The sequence below is a fragment of the Sminthopsis crassicaudata genome, chromosome 1 (genome assembly GCF_048593235.1).
Source record: "Sminthopsis crassicaudata isolate SCR6 chromosome 1, ASM4859323v1, whole genome shotgun sequence".
Classification (NCBI taxonomy): Eukaryota; Metazoa; Chordata; class Mammalia; order Dasyuromorphia; family Dasyuridae; genus Sminthopsis; species Sminthopsis crassicaudata.
The window spans coordinates 335,110,168-335,131,612 of record NC_133617.1 but is presented as its reverse complement, the minus strand read 5'-3'; positions in this window follow the sequence as shown (position 1 = coordinate 335,131,612).

The window sequence follows — 21,445 nt, the reverse complement described above, 5'->3', positions numbered from 1 at the left end:
ACAGAACACACACAACTAAGTCAGCCCCAAACTTTTATATTTTTTTTGGATTGGAGAAGAGAAAAGAGGCTGTGCTGCAGATGCAGATCCATTCCATTCAGTGTATGGCTCTTACAAGGGACAGGAAGCTTTTAAAATATTTTTAGATTCTCTTTTGTGACATTTTGTGTATTAACAAGAATTAATTGTTTATAGATGTCTCCATTAGGAATGAGTTACAGATTTTTACTTTGCATTTTGCAGAGTCAAAAATGAGGTTTCATTTTTTATTTATCTTTTTCTTATTAAGATCTGTTTTCCTCCCTTCTATGTTTGAGTGGATGGGGCACTCAGTGCTCTGTCCTCATTCATTAGAAAACTGAGTAATAGGATCATAAGATCATAATTCTCTCCTTAAAAAGAACTTCTGAGGGCATCCAGTTAATACCCTCATTTATACAGGAGAAAACTGAGGCCCCACTCAATCAAGGTCATATTATTTCAGATTAAACAATCCCCAAATCAATCTATTGATAATTTAATTGATTGGTCCTCATATTTCCATTTTTCATAGGTTTTAGGTTTTAATGAGTTTCATAATAGTCCTCAAATTATCTGAAAATTTTCACGTCATCTCTTTTTTATAACTAGAATACAATTGACTCTGGATAAAATTCAGAGCCTGGAGTCAGGAAGATGAGTCTTCCTGAATTCAAAAATGGCCTCAGACACTTCCTAGCTATGTGACCCTGGGCAACTCACATTATCCTGTTTGCCTTAGTTTCCTCATCTGTAAAATGAGCTGGAAAAAGAAATGATAAAGTTATCTTTGCCAAAAAGGACTCCAAATGGAGTCACAAAGAATCAGACATGACTGAAAATATGTGTGCAAATGAATTTGTAAACTCCCCAAATAGAAAAATATCATCGATATTAAAGCAGATATAGGTGTGTGCTCATGTAAGTGAATTTTTGCATATGTACATGAAAACACATACATATATACACATTACAGACTTCATACTATTACATTTAGAAGTAGTTTCAAGAACTTATCCTGACATCAGAAGCAACAATTGGATTTGACATATTGCTGCAAGGCTATCTGGTCTGTGTCAGAGAATTAACTGCTATCCTCTGGGTGAATGGTTGAAACTGATGTAGCTTTGAGTGGGCTTCATCCTGATAAAACTTATTGAAACTAAACAGCTGGAAGACTTCAAATCTCCATCTGGGGACAGCTTAATGTAGCAGAACTCAGCATGGATTTCCCACTGAGCTTTAAGTGGGAAAAGTGTGGGTTTTTTTCCTTCTTTGAGAGTGTCATCTTACTCTACAAAAACATTATAATATCAACTCTCTAAAAGTTCTTTGCACATGTCCTAGGCATAGGATTAGAAAAAGGCCAATCATATTACCTGTTAATATAAGAGGAACTGGTGGGAAATAGAGCTAAAGAGGAGAGAATAGAAAGATTGCCAATGTCACATCACGAGTGTTTGGACTTGCCATTGACACATCATGGGTGCCCAGTATTAAAAGTCCACAAGGACTGAATCTATCAAAATCCAAAGCTGAAGAAGGTTGTCAGCAGTTCCCATCCTCTTCAGTACATGATTCTGTCCTTGACTCTCCTGTGGAGACTAGATATCTGTCCAGAAATACTGTGGAAGACCTGACTTCAAATACCAGTTCAGTCACTAATTTGCTATATGAGGTTGGTCAAATCTCCAAGCTTTTGCTCCTTATCTGTAAAATAATGAGGTAGTCTAAATGATTTCTGAAATCCCTTATAATACCAAAAATCTGAACTTTGATAATTCATTCAATATCCAGCAGACTTTTAAACTCTTTTCTGGTGCTTAAGAAAGTATAGCTATCTACTAATCCAGGCAGTAAGATAGAAATAAAAATTAAATAGGACATAGTGCACCTATGTCCTTTTCAAGCTTATATTTTAATAATAGTATGACACATATATAAATAATTAAAACACAAAATGATATATATATATATATCTCACATAGTATTATGATACATATATATATATATATAAGTATCATAATACTATGTGAGAAAGAATGGGGAAAAAAGATCCTTACTTACTGAGGACATTACAAAAAGCTTCCTGGAGGTCATCACTTTTGAATTGGCTTTGAAAAAAAAAATGAATGAGACAGAAAGAGGATATGAGGACTGAATGTGGATCACAATATAATATTTTCACCATTTTTGTTGTTTGCTTGCTTTTTTTCCTTTCTCATTTTTTCCCTTCTTGGTCTGATATTTGAGCAGCATGATATATGTGGAAATATGAATAGAAGAATTGCATACATATATATATACATATATATATGTTAACACATATTAGACTACTTGATGTCTAGGGGAAGGCATAAGGAGAAGGAAGGGAAAAAATTTGGAACACAAGGTTTTACAAAGGTGAATGTTGAAAATTATCTTTGCATATATTTTGAAAAGAAGAAAGCTTTTAAAAAAAAAAAGAGGGGGGACTTAACTTAAACCAAAAGAAAAAAATGGATAAGATTCTAACAGGAGGAGATGGTAAAGGGATGATGTCCCAGCCACAGAACACAATTCAAACAAAATTATGGAAGCAGTAAAATATATATATAATAGGCCTTGGATTCAGGAAGATCTAGATTAAAATCCTACCTTTGGTACAATAAACCTTTGATTGCCTTAGCAAGTCTCTAAAATCATCACACTAAATCTTTAAGAGAAGTTCCTAATCTGAATCATTTAGGAGAGTTCTTATACCTAGAAGATTTCCATGTCAATGAACTCATTGATATAAACAAAGATAGAAATGTGGAATCAGGAAATCATGGGTCCTGAATGGGACTATTAAATAGGAGGAGTATGAGATCTTCAAATGGAATGAAGCTGTGTAAGGTCTGAAATTCCAAGCAAGGTAATTTGAACTTTATTTGATAGGTAGTTGTACTGAAGCTTTTGAACACGGTGTAATAAAAAGATATGTGCTTTAGGGAGAATCCTAAACTGTGATGTTATTGTTATTAATTTTCAGTTAGAAAACTCTTTCTGTCAATGCAGCAACTGACTAATCTGTAACTTGCAATTTTTAAAAGTTGCTTGGGGCCCTAAGAAATGAAGTGACTTGTCCATGGTCATATAGCTAGCATGTATCTGAAACAGAACTAGAAGACATCTTCCTGACTCCAAGATCAGTTCCCTATATAATATGCCATTTTGTCTCTCCTATGTGTCCATTAGGGAGATTGATATAGTAACAAGATGATGGATTAGAAGGGATAGACTAGTTAGGATGCTACAGTAATAGTTTAGCTGGTAGGTAATGAGGGATGGGCCATATTACAATGATAGTATTAGAATAGAGAGAAAAAACAGATGCAAGATAGAGTCGTGAGATTATTCAGTAAAAGAATTTAAAAAGAAAAAAGAACCACAAAGGAATCTTGGAGAATATCAATATTAAAAATGTCAGGAATAAGAGTGATTTAAGGGGGAAAAGAGCTGGAAGAGTAAGGTAACTTTGAATACAATAGAGGAAAGTGATGGAGTGCCAAATGCTACAGAAAACTTAAGAAAGATGAGGACTTAAAAATGTCTATTTGATTATCAATAAAGAGATCACTGGTGAATGTGAAAAAGCAATTTTAGTTGCATGCTGGATAAAATAGTCAAATTGTTAAAAATTACATAGTGAGTGGGTAAGAAGAAACTGGAACATTAGGGTGTGCAGAATTTTCAAGGAATTTTATGGAACAAGTTTCTTAATCAGACTGAAGGGTACAGATAAAGATACTCTAGAACCAAAAATTTTCAGAGTTGGAAGTCAATTGTTTTGAACCAAACTTAAGTAGAGCAGTTCCTTCTGTAACATTTCAGACAAGTGGCCACCTAATTTCTATATGAAAATCTACAATGATGGGAAAACTCCTGATTACAGAGAGCAGGTACCTGGAAGGCACTTTGGAAATTTTCTATCCTCTCTTATTTTTTTAGGTGAGGAAACTAAGATCCACAAAAGCACAGTGACTTATCCCAATTCTCTCAAGTACTAAATGGCAGAGACAGAATTTGAACCCAAGTCCACTGGCTCCAAATCAGAACTCTTTTCCTTGGTCCATAATGTCTTCCCTACATAATTCATTTTGGGATAGCTTTGAGAAATAGTGAGGACACTTATCTAAGAGAATGGAAGGGAGAAGGGAGAGGACAGAAAAAGCCTGAGAAATTTTGCATGGTGAAGAAAAGGGTAGTGTCCATAGAATGACTGATATTCTCAGTGAACTAGATCCTCTCCTACAAATGTGAAGGATCAGTGTGCATTTAAGAGTTCTGCACATATAGAAACAATCTGAAAGAGTTTTTATGGGAACGATAGAGGAAATCACTAAGCACAGGATGGAAGAATTATGGGGTAACAGTGAAAGCAGCAATTCTATATGAATTTTTACATTTCACTATATCACTCAACTACAGGAGAATTAATTATAATATTGGTTCACTGTAGATTCCATTTAAGAGAATCTAATTACTAAAGTGATAATAACAAAAGCTTACATGTATACAACTTTTTATAATTTATAAAATTCTTTACTCAAACACTCTTAAATAGATAGTATACATATTATCCCTTATTTTTTACACATGAGGAAATCAAATGTCAGAGAAGTCAAGTGGCATTCTGTTACATAGGTCCATGGTGGGAGAATTGGGACTTAAATCCAGGCACAATATGATACAACACTAAACATTTATTAAGACTTACTATATGCCAGGCATTGTGCTAAGAGTTGAGGACATAAATAAAAAAAGAAGGAAGAAAGAAGAAAGAAGGAAGGAAGGAAGGAAGGAAGGAAGGAAGGAAGGAAGGAAGGAAGGAAGGAAGGAAGGAAGGAAGGAAGGAAGGAAGGAAGGAAGGAAGGAAGGAAGGAAGGAAGGAAGGAAGGAAGGAAGGAAGGAAGGAAGGAAGGAAGGGTAGTTCCAATCCTCAAAGAGCTTTTATTCTGAAGAAAGGTAACTTACAAAAGAAAACTGAAAATCATAGGAAGGAGAGAGAGGGAAGGTACCTGATCTGGGGGTATGTTGATTGTGCAATACAAGTAAGTAGTGCAGCTAGAAGGAAATGAATAAGTCTCCTATCTGCCAGATTAATGACCTTTTCACTGCCAAATAGGCCACATTATAGGCCACAGGAAAAAAAAAATCCCCCTCTCTTCCGTGTTCCCCTGCCCCCAGCAAAAAGAATAAGTTATAGCAAGCTCTGGGTAGTTTATTCATCAGCACTTTTATTATTAAGAACCTTGAGCTAATGAACCAAATTCAGCAGGCATGGGAATTCAAATAGAACTGAGATCCTAATAAACAGAATCCAACAGTGCTTGGATTTGAGCCAGAAGCTCTAAAAGAGCAGTAGTCTGACTGATAAGACAATGTGAATTTTTGTCAAAGCCGTCTAGTTTTCTGGTTTGATGTAGTTGCAGAAAAATAAACTTGAATCATATCAACTTCCTTGGTTTCTAGCTATCAGAGTGTTCAGTAGATAACCACATATTTTAAGTGTGGTTCATATGTGTAAATAAAACAGAGTAAGGAAAGCAGAGGCAATCATGCTCTTGGGAAGATTTGGAAAGAGAGAGTTCACAGACCACAGGCAATCTGTAATCTATTTCATATAAGAAACTTAGCTTGTTAAATAAGTAACGCTCTAAATTTGGAACTATGCTCAAAGAGTTATCAAACTGTGTTTCCCCTTTGATCCAGCAGTGTTACTACTGGGTTTGTATCCCAAAGAGATTTTAAAGAAGGGAAAGGGATCTGTATGTGCAAGGATGTTTGTGGCAGCCCTCTTTGTAGTGGCCAGAAACTGGAAACTGAGTGGATGCCCATCAATTGGAGAATGGCTGAATAAATTGTGGTATATGAATATTTTGGAATATTATTGTTCTATAAGAAATGCCCAACAGGATGATTTCAGAAAGGCCTGGAGAGACTTATATGAACTGATGCTGAGTGAACTGAGCAGGACCAGGAGATCATTATATACTTCAACAACAATACTACATGATGATCAATTCTGATGGACGAGCCTCTCTTCAACAATGAGATGAACCAAATCATTTCCAATAGAGCAGTGATGAGCTGAACCAGCTACACCCAGCGAAAGAACTCTGGGAGGTGACTATGAACCACTACATAGATTTCCCAATTCCCCTGTTTTTGTCCACCTGCATTTTTTATTTCCTTCACAGGCTAATTGTACACTGTTTCAAAGTTCTATTCTTTATGTATGGCAAAATAACTGTTTGGACATGTATCATATATTGTATTTAACTTATACTTTAACATATTTAATATGTATTGGTCAACCTGCCATCTGGGGGAAGGGGTGGGGGGAAGGAGGGGAAAAGTTGGAACAAAAGATTTTATAATTGTCAATGCTGAAAAATTACCTATGCATAAAATTTTTGTAAAAATCAAATAAATAAATAAATTTAAAAAATAAGTAACACTCTAATGTTCATATTCCCCTAATGGCTCATAAATACCACATAAATAATTATGTCAGGACTGGGTAAGGGATTACAGAAGGTGATTACCAAAGAACAACAGGATTTTAGACTTTAGAGCTGGAAGAGACTTTACAAATCATGTCATAGAACTCTTCACTTTGCAGAGGTCACCCTCACTGCTCTCTGGGACTCACAAAAATCAAGTGAGTTAGCTATATAGTCATAGGCTTTCAAATCAACCTCCTAAAAACTCATTGAATATTATGTTTCTGTATGAAAGGTTCACATTCTTGGAGAACTTTTATTTTCCAAATTAAAATATATGTTTTTAGCTTCAAGGCCTTGAATTTTGGTGGAATGAAAATGATTTCACAGTATAGTATCCTTATATAATATTTTATTGTGATAGGAAATTTTCTTCTCTGTATCTATTCTAAGTGATCATGTGGATAGATGCATACAAGTGAAGCTCAATATTCAGCATCACTTGGTAAGCAAGATACGTTTCTGACATTGTCAAAAGACTACAACCATTGCCAGGAATTTAGTGAACTAGGAGAAATAGAAAGTTTTTTTTTTCTTCAGCATTGTTCAAGAACATTCTGTAATATTCTTCAAAACTAAAATGTAAAGAATGTACTCCAAGCACTAAGATGGCTTAATTTGAACCCTTTCACCCCAAAGTGAAAAGAAAATTCTATTTGGTCACTTAATTGCTATACTGGCTTATGCTCAAATTAATAAGAAGGAAAAATAAAATGAATAAGCCTTTTAAAAGTGCAGTGGAGTAGTGCACTACTAATGGAGTTGTAAATTGGTCTAATCATTTTGGAAAACTATTTGAAACTATACAAGAAAAGTCATTAAATTATATGTGCCCTTTAGCTCGGGGCTTCTTAAACTTTTTCTACTCGTGACCTCCTTTCACCCAAGAAAATTTTACATGACCCTGGTTATATAGGTATATAAAATAAATATAAAAATCAAACTTCTACTGAAAATAAATAATAAAGAAATGTAATTTTAAATAATTTTATTATACATGTAATTTTACCATTTAGTAAAGATGAAGGCAAAAATGAGATAGATGTGCTTGTTTATTTTTATATCAAGAATTAAATCTTGGTAGAATTTTTGATACTTTTCATTACTGTCAAATTCTTTGCAATCCCCACATTCTGTGATATGACCCCATATGGGGTCTTGACCCACAATTTAGAAGCTTTGTTAATAATGCCATAAATGCACATGTTACAAAGACATAGGGAAAGAACTCTTCTATACAGAAAAATGTTTACAGCACAGTTTTTTGTGATAGCAAAAGATTAAAAATAAAGTATGCTCTCATCAAATGGAGAATGGCTAAACAAATGATATTACTATATAATAATAATATAATAAATAATAATCTATCAGAACTAATAATAATAAATATAATAATATTTAATAACAATTATAATATAATAAACCATCAGAAGCAATAAATAAAGAATTTAGAAAATTTGGGGAAAATTTGCATGAACTAAGGAAAGCAACAATGAAATACATCAAAAACCAATTGATGCAATGAACAGATTTGACTTCAGAAGTCCAACAAACTACATCCTCCTATAATTAGATAGTTGGTAACCTATAGGTCAGAATGAAGCATATGTTCTCAGACATTGTCGATGTGTTTGTTTTAGTTAACCTTGAGATGGTTCTATTATGGGTAGGAAGAATTCATGACAAAATAGAATATTGCATCTAATGGTGAGCTATTGGCCTATTTCTAAAATAGTTAAAATGTGGTTTTTAAAACATATTACTTTACACTTTTTTTTGCAGAACCAGTTAAACAAACAAGTAGAAAATGCCTGAATTACAAACACTTTCATGCCATCCAGGCTTCATCCTGCTAAGTTCAACCAATGAACAAGAGAGTAAATTGCTATAAATTGTGAAGGTCTCTTTCAATGAGAGGCTACTGGGGTATATGTACATTAGATTTTTACATGTTAACAAGCTACTTTCTCACACAAAAGAGACTTTTATGATCCATAAATAGGAGATATTTGTTGCTGTTCAGGCATTTTTCAGTTCTTTCAGCTCTTTGTGGCCCAATTTGGGGTTTTCTGGACAAAGGTAGCAGAATGGTTTGTCATTTCTGTCTCCTTTCTAACTGGGTTAAGTGGTTTGCTAAGGGTGATACACAGTAAGTATCAAAAATCATGTTTGAACTCAGGGTCTTTCTCATTCCAAGCCCAGCATTCTTATCCACTGTGACATCCAGCTGCCCAGGTATTCATTTGTACCCACTTATTTAAAATAGTTAGGACAGGGATATGTCTGAAGTGCCAGAAGTCTTACTTTTGCATTATTCATAAAAGCAAGCCTTACTATCAAATTAATACTTTAAACAAGATTTCAGGGTAAATGTTCTTAAATGAACAACAATTTTCAAGCATTGTAGCAGTATTTAAAGTACTTATCCAAAAATGAATATTGATTATACTCATTCTTGGATATTCATTAAAGTAATGTACTGAGAGTGTAAAGTTGGTGGTTTTCTCTTAACACAAACACCTGTAAATTATATGGGCATAAAATAATGAACCTACATTCTTAAAAACAAACAATCAAAAACCTCACTATTTCAGATATCTTCATTTCAACAATTTCAAATTAATAGGCTTTTGCCATTTTACTATTATGTTGTATTGTATATATTTGCATAAATATATATATACATATATATTTTAAAGTTATCATTTCTATGACTTTAAGATTATTTTAACTTGGTGTTTAAAATCATGGTTGACAAAATACTTTCTTCACAACAAGCCTTTCAGTTAAATAGTACAAATATTATTTACAGAATAGTGATTTATCCAAAGCCATAGAGATAACAAACGTCAGTAGGTTTCCTACATCTATGGACAATGCCCTTTTCACTACTCTAACATACATATCTTTAGAAAGTTCAATTCTGATGCCTCCTCAAGCCTTAAGATGCCAAATAGACCAGAAGCTCTGGAAGATTTTTTCTTGCTCCGTCTTTTGAGTACAATTCTAATAAAATGATGCATGGTTCCCCAGGGAAAGACAAACTAAACATGGAAAAGTTCATTATCAGTAGGGTGGATATTTGGTTATGAACCACTAAAGAAAAAACAGAAAATGGTTCTCAGTGCTTTGCAGATTCCTTCTAATTTGGAAAATGTAGTGAAATAGTGATAGAAAAGAGGTCTGAGAATCTTGCAGTTTTTAGCCCACAGATAAATATTGATTTAATTGTACTGTTAAGCACCAGATCATTGTCCAGTGACTAAGAAGTCCACCAACTATAGGAGATAATAATGTATACATCCCCATTATAAATGAAATCAAAAGGCAAAAAAGTTGAACCTAAATGGAAGGATAGCAAATGTTCTACTTGGAAAATTAATACAAAAGTTAGCAGAAGTGAGTTTTTTTGGTGTATCCAAAGAAAAATATAAAAGTCATTTCAATGAACATGTGGTCAACTTAGTTTATAGTACTTGGGCTAAGTATTTGCAAGAAAGATCACTACACTGAAAACTGCAGCTTATTCATTAACATGTATTGCAGAAGTTGAGAAGGTAAATAAATTCTACAAAGAACTTGATAAAACTCTCCAAATTAAATACATGCATGTATGTATGAATGAATGAATGATGAATGAAAAAGTCATTAAGTGCTTACTATGTGTAAGCATACTTTCATAAAATACTGAGGACACAAAGAGAAAACTAAGACAGTCCCTTCTCTTAAAGGGTTCATATACTAATGGGGGAATGTAACATCTGTAGGATATTTGAGATCCAACTCCAGTATTAAGGCTCAGTAACACTGAGAGACCACTAGCAAGTCAAATGGTAACATATCTTCTATAGTTTCATTTCCATAAATAAAATTAAATTAATTGCTGACATTGAACCATTTGATGGTTGTCAAGTGCTTTGGTGCTAAGAATTTTTTTTTAGTCTTCAGTAACTGTGGCCATTGAGGAGGCAGGAGCTAAAGTATCAGGAGAAACAGTTGAAACAGGTTTCATCTCTATAAAGTTTGCTTCCCTGGACTATAGTTATGGAGGAGAAGGGCAGGTAAAAACAGTGGCATTGGATGAGCTCTGCTACACACACATCTATAAACAGTAACTTCTATAACAATTCAGGGATATGGTAAGACAATGGAAAATGATGGAAAATATAGTTCAGCTTTAAAATACAAGTGAAAGATCAAAGGTTTGTGGACTATATGCAAGTCTCACACCTAGAAGATTACTATGTTCTTCAATTAGAGAGTCAGGAGATCCTAGACATGAGTATCAATAATGTTAAAAATTGAAATTAATTATGATTTAACAGAGAGGACACAATTGGCTCCTAATGAAGGAACCATTTCCAAATCACTTACAATCCAACCATAAGATTCTTAGCACAAAAATAAAAATCAGTATCAAATTAGAAGTAATAAACTGAGAAATATCACTAAATTGAGGTAAATGACCCTAAATCCATTTCTAGTTAGCCTAGTTGTTGCTATTGAAAACTGAATACACTATCCATAAGATTTGCTTCATTGATGTTAGTTGAATTGAACTGAATTCATAACAAAAACATATCTAAATTAACAAAATATAAAATTAATACCTGCCTAATATTTAGGAAAGTAATAATAATAATAAGCTATTTGCTTCCTAGATGTCATGCCTAAGAAACCTGTATGTTTAATATATTACCTAGCATTTTGAAGTAGCTGAGTATTAATTGTTCACCCAACAAGACATTGTTCCCCTTAGTTAATGCTTCCTCAGCCGAACTACTTTATCTGTGTCCCCATAGTACAAGTTAAAACTGTCTAATGTCACATAGGAACATTTATTCTCCCACAAAAGTTTTTCTTTTCCAACAATTTCTATCAATCTCTATACTGATCCCTGAAGTTCTTAAAATGTTTCTATCTTCTAAAAAGGTTGATTCCCTTAAAGGTTTATTTTTTATTATTGTTCAGTCATGTAAAACTCTTCTTGACCCCACAGACAAATTCATCGGGTTTTCTTGGCAAAGGTACTGAAGCAGTTTACCATTTCCTCTCCAGTATGTCCCCATTTTACAAATGAAAAATGGAGGTTAAAAAAAATGGAAGGAAAAATGGAGGACTTGCCTAGGGTAACACAGATAGGAGATATCTGAAGTTGGATCTGAACTCAGATCTTCCCAACCCCAGACCAGTATTCTCTTCATTGTGCCATCTAGCTGCCTCTCCTTAAAGTAAAATGCCTTTAAGAATATTTACTGTATTTCCTTAATTCAGCATTACTCAAAATAAAAACTTGATAATTTAGCATAGGACATATAAGATCTACATTTCATGACATTCATGACACAGAAATGATTTCTTTTTAAGAAGAAAGTTAAGTAAAAGTAATTCGACCATTTGGAAAAATGAAAATAAGATTTGTAACCACTTAGAATTCTAAGACTATTGCATCAGTTAATCAAATGGAAAATTGTTTTATGTAGATATCACAGAAATTCTTTAAAGTAGTAGATTCTAATGTATAGTTATAATATAGCATAACTTGGTTCCTACAATATTGATTTAATTGACTTACACATTTTTCAGTTTTTGTTAACTTAAGATGTTTTCAGAAATGGAACTAGAAAAATAGGTAGAAATCAAGGAAGGGGAAAGTAGAAAATGGAAAGGTGAAAACAGTTTCATCAATAGCTTAATGCTAACATTCAATTAAAATGTAAATTTATCCTTTAAGAGAAAAAGAATGAATTGAACAACTGAAAATTAATGTGGGAGACAAACTAGTGTCACCGAATGAGAGAGGTTAGGGGAAATATTATGCAGCAACAAATTAACTTTAGAGGAAGGCAAAGAATTTGCAAAGATTTAAATGCATATAAAACTGTAAAAAGTAGATTAAAAAACATTTGGCTAAAAGGGAAATTGATCTTTGGGGGGAAAATGCATGTTACTGAATACCAAAATTATATTGGGAAAGGAAACATATTGCTAAAATTACTTGTGCCACTGAACATTAGATTTTCAAAAACTGGTGATACAAGAATACTAAATCTTATATATTCCATTTTACTAAGCATTAATAAGATTCACTTACTCCACCAATAAGCTTAAGAGTCAGAAACAATAATGAACTCTGACAATCATGTAGGCATTATTTTGTGGGATTTTGTAGTTATATTTATATTTTTCTATGACATAACTGTATGAACTTGGGCAAATTACTTGATATCTTTGAATCTATTTCTTCATCTGTGAAATGGGATAATAACATTAATATTTCTGTGAAGATAAAATGATATGATGTAAAAAAAATTATAAATCAATATACAAATGCTCAGAGACAGATATATAGCAGACAGAGGGGGAAAAAAAGACCCAATCTACATAGTCAATAGTGCTTGGATTGTGGCTTGGTAGATAGAATGTGAAGCTTGAAGTCAGGAAGACTCATCTAACCAAGTGCAAATCTAGCCTCAGACACATCCTAGCCATGTAAGCCTGGACAAATCATTTAACCCTTTTTGATTCAATTTCTCAAATGTAAAGTGAACTTGGAGAAAAAAATGGCAAACCACTCCAGAAAACTCCAAGAAAACCCCCTATGGGATCATGAAGAGTTCAACACTATTGGGAAAATAAAGTGAACAGATTATCCACACTTGATATAGAAAATCAGTTACTAAATAACTGATATCTTGATTTTTATTTTAATATCAATTTATAAACCAACAAAAAAGAGAAGAAAAATATTTATAAAGTTGAAAAATAGTAAAGAAGATTAGATTAGGGAGTCAAGAGAACTACAGTTCAAATCCCAATTTAAGTACTTGCTTAAAGTGCACTTCGTATAATCTCTAATTCTGTTTTTTATTGTTGTTGTTCAGTCATTTCCATTATGTCCAACTTTTCATGTCTCTTTTTGGGATTTTCTTGACAAAGATGCTGGAGTAGTTGACCATTTCCTTCTCCAGCTCATTTTATAGGTGAGGAAACTGAGGCAAACAGGGTTAAGTGGCTTGCCCAGAGTCACATGGCTATTAAGTGTCTAAGGACATATTTGAACTAAAAAGGATGAGTCTTCTTCACTTCAGGCCTTACACTGCATCTCCTGTGTTACTTAGCTGACCTTTTTATTCTTCCTAGACTAGAGATAACACTAGTCAAATTTAATTATGAGAGGCAGCACAGAAGAATGAATATCAGGTTATCTTCAGTCAGTAAGTACCCTAGAGTGATTTATGTGTCTGAGATAGGATTCAAAAGCCTTTGGATTCTTAACTCCAAATCCAGTGTTCCATTTACTATGTCACACTGCCTCTAGATTAAGTGAAACTTTATCTCCTATGTCTCTATATATCACATTCTGCAAAAAAAGATATGTTATTAAAAAAACTCAAATTAGAATATCTCATGGATCAATTCCTTTGATAAGCCCTCTTATAAATTAAATATTTTCAAACTATCAGAGCTCAATTTAAACCATGAAAACTAATTACTAGGCCTTGTATTTCTATATCAACTTCAATCGTCTACCTTGTGAGTATGTGGACCTTTTATTGTCCTAAAAAACAACCAGTCTCAAATGGGCTCTAGCATTCTACCCTCTCTGTGAGGAAAAATGATAGATACATGATAGTCTACGACCAGGGTTTAATTTTTTTCCAATTATGACCCCTTTTCCCCAAAATTTTTATGTGTCCTTAGGGTATATAAATATAGAAAATAGGTATGCAAATCAAATATTTACTAATAATAAATCAAAATTTCATAACTCCCACATTCAGTCACAAGACTCCATATGGAACTGCAAACCATAATCAAGAAGCTGGGTATCCAAATCATGACAACCTGGTTATGGGCCACTAGAACCTGCTTAAAACCTTGAATATGATTGTCCATTATCTTTATGAATCCTCCATTGAAAAAATAGTTCAATTTAAGCAGAAAATAAAATTATTTAAATGTATTTTTGTCAAATGTGGCAATGATTAGACAATATCATTTAGTATATATAGTGGTGTGAAATTTCTACTCAAACCAAGAACTTAAGTCCATTCACCAGACTTAAAAAAGGTCTGTCATCTTTTCTCTATCCTAGGGTACTAATAACATTAGATATAATTACATATCTCACCCTGTCATACTCTTAAAATAAGAGTATATCACTGTGATGATGGCAAACATCCTAATTAAATAGGATTTACTTCCTCTCCTACAGTCAAGAATGCCTAAAAGAAAAACGATATCTCCATGTCTTCTCTCACTTTACACAGTGTTATTGGAACCAAGTAATTTTCTAGGTCTGATCAAGAGTCAGGAAGACTCATCTTCCTGAATTTAATCTGGCTTCAGACACTTACCCACATATGTGACTCTGGGCAAGTCATTAACACTGTTTGTCTCAGATTTTAAAATGAGCTGGAGAAGGAAATGGCAAACCACCTTTACCTAGAAAATCCCAAATAGCATCACAAAAAGTCAGACATGACTGATAGAAGTGAAGAATAATGTCTTCAAATAGAGGGAAGGGATTCTGGAGAGAGTAGCTATCCAAGATGTTAAATGGGTGCTGAGTCATGTTAGGTTCTTACTAAGAGCTAATGAGATAATGAGATATTAGGTTCTTACTAAGTGCTAAGTCAGTACTTGACAATTCTCTAGTTTCAGCCTTTCCTGGGGAAGAGCTTGCATGCTTAGGAGGAGTAAGTTCATTGGTTGAAGTAATTCTTCCCAGAAGCCCTTGCATTATCCCATGCCCATTCTCTGGGAGGATAAAGAAGGCAGCTCTGGAGGAAAAAGGGAGTTGTTTCTGGACCAGACTTGAGGCTGCTCTCTGCAGGAAGGGAAGTCGGCTCTCTACAGGAAGAAGAATCTGTCCAAGAGATTTGAGTTGACACAGCAGATCTCCTCCCAGAGAGCAATCAGCAGCGTCTGGAGACAACAGCACATTTCAGAGTCAGAAGGAGGGTGTTTAGCCTAGAGGCAGAAAATGCAAATGGATTAAATTTAAAAAGAAAAAAAAAGTGGTAATCAATCTTCACATGTGTCTCAATCTTTGGGTCTCAATTCCAGACACCAGTTGCTCTCTTCTCAAACTAATCTGCTTCTTAGCCCTTAGCAGAAATTGCTCCTCTTTCTCTATTCCCTCCTTCCTTTGCCTAATTTTTGGCAAGCTCAGTCTGAAGCAGGAGAATCCCTTTGTCATTTTGCCAGAAGAAAGTGCTTAGATAGGGAATACCTGTGCATTGAGGTGATCACTGAACTTGGTAAAACAAGACATAACTACATCCATTAACAGGAGCTTCTTAAATTTTAGAATAGCTTTGAAACTTCAAAAACTACAGAATATATTGTAGTTCAGACTAGACATAGCAAAAATGCAGCTCCTTATATTTTTTCTTTGATCTTCTTCTGGTTCTCCCCTTTAGAGAGGGAAGCACCAACTCTCATACTTTAAAGTTGTCTTTTGTCCATTGCAATTACCATAACTGAATTTCTGTAAATCTCTGCCCCCTTTTTCTTTATACTTTTCTAGTATATCCTTGGGCCTGGACCAACACTGCCTAGACTATTTTAATATTTCCTCCTCCATTCGATTTCCTATACTATTGGCAAATTTAGTTTCTCTTTTCTAAAACTGCTTTTGCAATGGATGTTTCTCCTGAAGTCCCATATGACCTTTCAGTTCCTAATGTACTATGGATCAGACACAAGACTCCTCCTCTGCATCATGTCTTTAAACAAGGCATTAGGAAATACTACAGTTATCTCTCTTTTACATACTGAACTGCTAAAGGGTCATTCTGGAAAATAATGAGAAAAAAGGTGCATGAATAAGGCAGGGTCTGAAGGTGGAGGCTCTAAAACAATGAGCTGACTATTGTGAGGTGAGCTCAATTCCTCTGTAAAAACAAGCACGTTCTCATTCATTATCCAATATAACATGAATTTGTAGGAAAGACCACAGGTTCAAGTCAGAGGATCACTGATCCAAATTCCCCCTCAGATGTTTACTTCCTGTGTGATCTTGGTTAAGTCACTTAACCTCCATTAGAATTAATTTCCTCATGTACCAAATGCAGGATTTGAACTAGATCCCCTCCAGGATCCCTTTCAGCTCTTCTATGATCCTCTGACTTCCCAGTGTACTTTACTGTCATCCACAGAAGCCAAACTACCCAAACTTGGTCACCAGTTAAGCTTAACAGGCCAAATTAAAATGAAAATTTCCTTTTTGCTGAGGTAGTTAAATATTCCAGTAATCAACCACCCACACTGCCCACAAGCCCCGCTAACTGGAAAGTAACTTAAATGATTGTTCGTGGTCTGCAGCCCCATAGCACTGAGGGGGGATATTGACTTTCAAAAGCTGTGGTGGCACCTCCTTTGGTGTCATTTCCTCTGAAACAGAAGTTATTTCCTTTCACCACCATGCATCATATTTATAATAGCTTATTGATCAAAGCAAGGCCCTCTGTTTTAAAGTGAGAGGAAAGCCTTACACTTAAGCTTTTAATGTTCCTGCCCAAAGTACTATTTTTACAATTGCTTGCTACACAAGCTACCAAGGCCATTGTTCTTCCTTTTACTCAGATGACAAAATTTTTGTGGACAAAGCTAAATAAGAGCTCCGAATCATTAATAATAAGAATGAAAATTAAAACAGCTCTTTGATTTTGCTTCCTCCATATCACTAATAATAAAAAGAATGAAAATTAAAACAGTTCTCAGATTTTACCTCATACCCAGAAAACCAACAAAGATGATACAAAACAGAAAACATCAATCACAGATTGAAAATGGAAAATTTTAATAAAATTTACCAAAGCTGTGGAAAGACAGTCATACCACTACACTATTGATAGGGCTATGAATATACTGTGTAAAGCAAGAATATGCAAGAAAAGTAAACAAATTGCTCATGAACTTTGATACAGACATCATACTACTGGAACTACTCCACCCCTTTGATGTGTAATGACAGAAAGAAATGTAAAATATTCATAGCATCCTTCTAGTTTGCATTTTGGAAGTCATCTATGATTTATTAGTGTAGGTTCCGAACTCCCAAGTTCCCAATTCCCTGTGCCTGTCGGATCCTTACCTCTACTCCAATTTATAATCTTAGAGTATTACTTGGGCCATTGAAAAGTTAAGTGACTTGTCCAGAGTCATAAAGTGTTTGTGATGGTGTAAAGTTAGGTTCCCATGGATTGTGAAATATGGCATACAAACGTAATTAAATATTATTGTTCCACAAGAATCAATGGATATATAGACATTGGAAAAGACATATCTCTAGTAGGACGTGATTAAGTAAAGGGCCAAAATAATAATATACATAATAACCAGAGTAATGTAAATGATAATGACACTAAAAAGCATTTGAATTTTACAGAATGTTAATGAACCAACTCAGTCCCTAGAATTAATAATAAAATAGACCTCTCTTCTCTCAATAATGAGGTAGGTGACTTCAGGTGAATAACATGAAATGTCCTGTGCTGTTAGAAATGATTGTTATGGCAATTGGTTTTGCTTAAATGATTTTGTTTAAAAGATTGATTCTTTTGGGGGGAAGTAAAGGGTGGTGAGAGAAGATCTAAGTGAAAATAACTATAGCTTAAATGCTAAAAATAATAATACATATTTCATAAGGAAAGAATAAAAAAGTCAAGTGAATGTTGTTCAAGGTTACATAGTACATTAGTTGAATTTGCTTCCATTAGCCATCTGGCTTTTGTTCAGCCAGTAGGTCATGCTTCCTGGGCACCAACAAGTAGCCACAAGAATGGCCTTCTCCATTTATGAATAAGAATGACCACTATCCTATTAACTGTGAAAAGAAAATTTACCAAAGTAATCATGATTTGTAACATCTGCATACTTTATATTGGAAATGAGAACAAAAATTACTAGCAGAAAGTTGATATCTAAGCTAAGTAAGGAGATTGTAAGAGAATACCTAGCTTCTCTCAAAATCTACTTCCCCTGGCCCAGACGAAATGCTTCCTTGGATCCTAAAAGACCTGGCGAATGTCATTGTTTAGCTATTCTTAAGAAAGCTATCATGAGATTAAAGAAGAGTGAGTGTTCTAATTTTCCAAAAAGGGAAGAGAACAGAAACCGCAAACTCTGATTTGCAAATCCTCAAGAAATTTTAGAATGTTTCATTAAAGAGATGGTTACCAAACATCTAGAAAAGGAGAAATCAGTTACAAAGAATTATCAAGGATTCTTCATGAATAATTGTTGCCAAATTAACCTCATTTTCTTTTTTTATATAATTATTAAATTTGTACATGAGGTAAAGGTGGTGAATGTAATTTACTTAGATGCTAGTTAAACTATTCAACATTCTCTATGCATATCATAATTTCCTACCTTCCTGTCTTTGTTCATACATTCTCTAAGTCAGCAACTCCTCCCAACTATGTTTAATATCTTCCCTTTAAATCACAACTGTTTTGTCACTTTCTGCACCAAAGCCTATCCTAAATTCACAAATGGATAATGATCTTACCCTCCATGGATTTCATATAGCACTCTGCTTTTATCTCTCTGATATGCTACTATTTTGCAAATAGTATTTTATTTTGTAAATTTTATAATTTTTATAAATTTTGTAAAAAATTTGTAAAAATGGTTATTTTGTAAATCTTTTTTCAGTTTTGTTTTGTTTTTTTCATATTGCTGCCCTCTATGTCTTCTATGCCTCAGAAAACAATAGATTGTTTTTGTCCTCAGTGCATACCCTGAATTTTGTCTTCATGTTCTTTCGTATTACTGGAAAATTAACTTTCATTATTTTAGTTTATTCTATTCCTATATGTTCTTCTTTTTTCTTTTTCTTTTGGGATTGGGTCTACTTACATTTGGATTAGCTAGGTGACACAGTGGATAGAGCAACTGGGCTTAGAATTAGGAAGACTCTTACCTATCTGAGTTCAAAGCTGCCCACAGAAACTTAGTATCTATATGACCTTGGGCTAGTCACTTAACCCAATTTATCTCAGTTTTTCTTGGGCTAATCACTTAACCCTATTTATCTCAGTTCCTTACCCATAAAATGAGCTAAAGAAGAAAATCTTTGCCAAAAAAAAATCCCAAATGGAGTCACAAAAAATCAGGCATATTAAATATGATTAAACAACTATCTACCCTGTTCAGCCATGTTTCCTCCTAACATTGAAGGAAGAAAAGCTCTTTATCTCATATATTTATTCATTTCATAGTCAAACTATATTTAAGATTTTTTCCAAATACCATTAAAGGAGTCTTCTTTTCTATCCAGCTAAGGGTTAGATAAATTGGTCCTTCAGCTTATCTTTTTTTTTTTTCCAGGAATATTCATCTACTGACATCAGCAGGATTTAGAAAATATTCTATAAAAGTAAATGAAATTTATCTTTAAAATATCATCCAATTCATAGGTAAAGAGATAAGGGGGATATACAAAATAGCTTTTTATGCTGAAAAATACTTGAAACTGCTGAAGTTAACCAAAGACATTTGTTTTATATGTTTTTGGGGGTTTTTTTAATGTAAGTGGCTTGAAACATTTCTAGCAACTTTGCTTCTCTGAGTCTAGAGAACTGATCTTTTTCTTTTTTTTTTTCCAAATGGGAGATTGAGATTATAAATTAGTGGCAACATCCTGCCTATTCTGGTTAGCATTGTCCCTGACACTATAAGTATAATGGGAACCGCTTAGCCTAAGAACTTGAAAAGCATGACTGCTGAGATCAGCTGTCCTTGAAAAGGGTTCCCCACTCATTGCTCATTCTATTTGTTATTGTGTGAACCTGAGCTTCTCTGCAGCAGGCCTTAGAGACTCACTTTGTTTTCTAATAATGCTCCAGGAATGACAATGTAAACGAGCAAATTTCAAGTCAACTCAGCAGATGAATATGTCTAAGGATATATCTTACAAGATAATATAAACCAATTTTAAAAATTAATTTCCAGTTTTGACTAGGAAGGAATAGAAAGGAAATGTCATTAGACATCAAAAGGGCTGACAGCATCTTTCTTTCACTTCAGTGAGGCAAGTAGTGTATAATAGGCTGAATATAGAAGATGAAGTCCTTAACAGCTCACTTAGAAGAGAATAAAATCCCTAGGATCCAATAGATTCTAATATCTTTTTTTTTTAATTTAAAAGTTGATCTCTAAACACAAAATGTAAGCACCAAACTAATATAAAGGAAAGGCAAGTGTTTATCATTAATTTCCAAATAATACATATAGTGCTGCCATAGGGACTAGTTGCAGAATTCTAAGTAGGACAAGTTACAAATGCATCTTTTTTTTCTATTTTACAAACAAATTGCCACTCCACATGCCTATAACCACATAGTTAATTGTCTCACTTTCCTAAATGTGAATTCACTAAGGAAAGGGACTAGTTCAGAGTTCTCGGCAAAATTAGATATAGCACAATCTTTTATTTGTTTTATTTTGCAAATCATACTAGTAAACTTTATTATAATTTCAAACCTGAAAGAGACAAGTATTTCACCTGCCTTAGTACAGGTTAATAAGATTAGGAAACAACCAACTTGAATATATTTGGTTCTTTCCCATACCTCCACAATCAAATGCAAGTTCCTTGGAGGGGTTCTCAAACAACGGCTTGGGGGGGGCAGATGCAGCCCACTGAGGATGTTTATGCGGCCAGCCAAGTTATGGCAAATGGGCTGAGGGGTGGAGACAGAGTATGAGTTTTTGTTTTTACTGTAGTCTGGACCTCCAACAGTCTGAGGGACAGTGAACTGGCCCCCTATTTTAAAAGTTTGAGGACCACTGTAGACTTTTGCCTTAGTCCTTTATCTGCAGCATCTAAAACAGTGCCATACACATATAAGAGCTTCATAAAATTTTGTTGATGTTTTTAA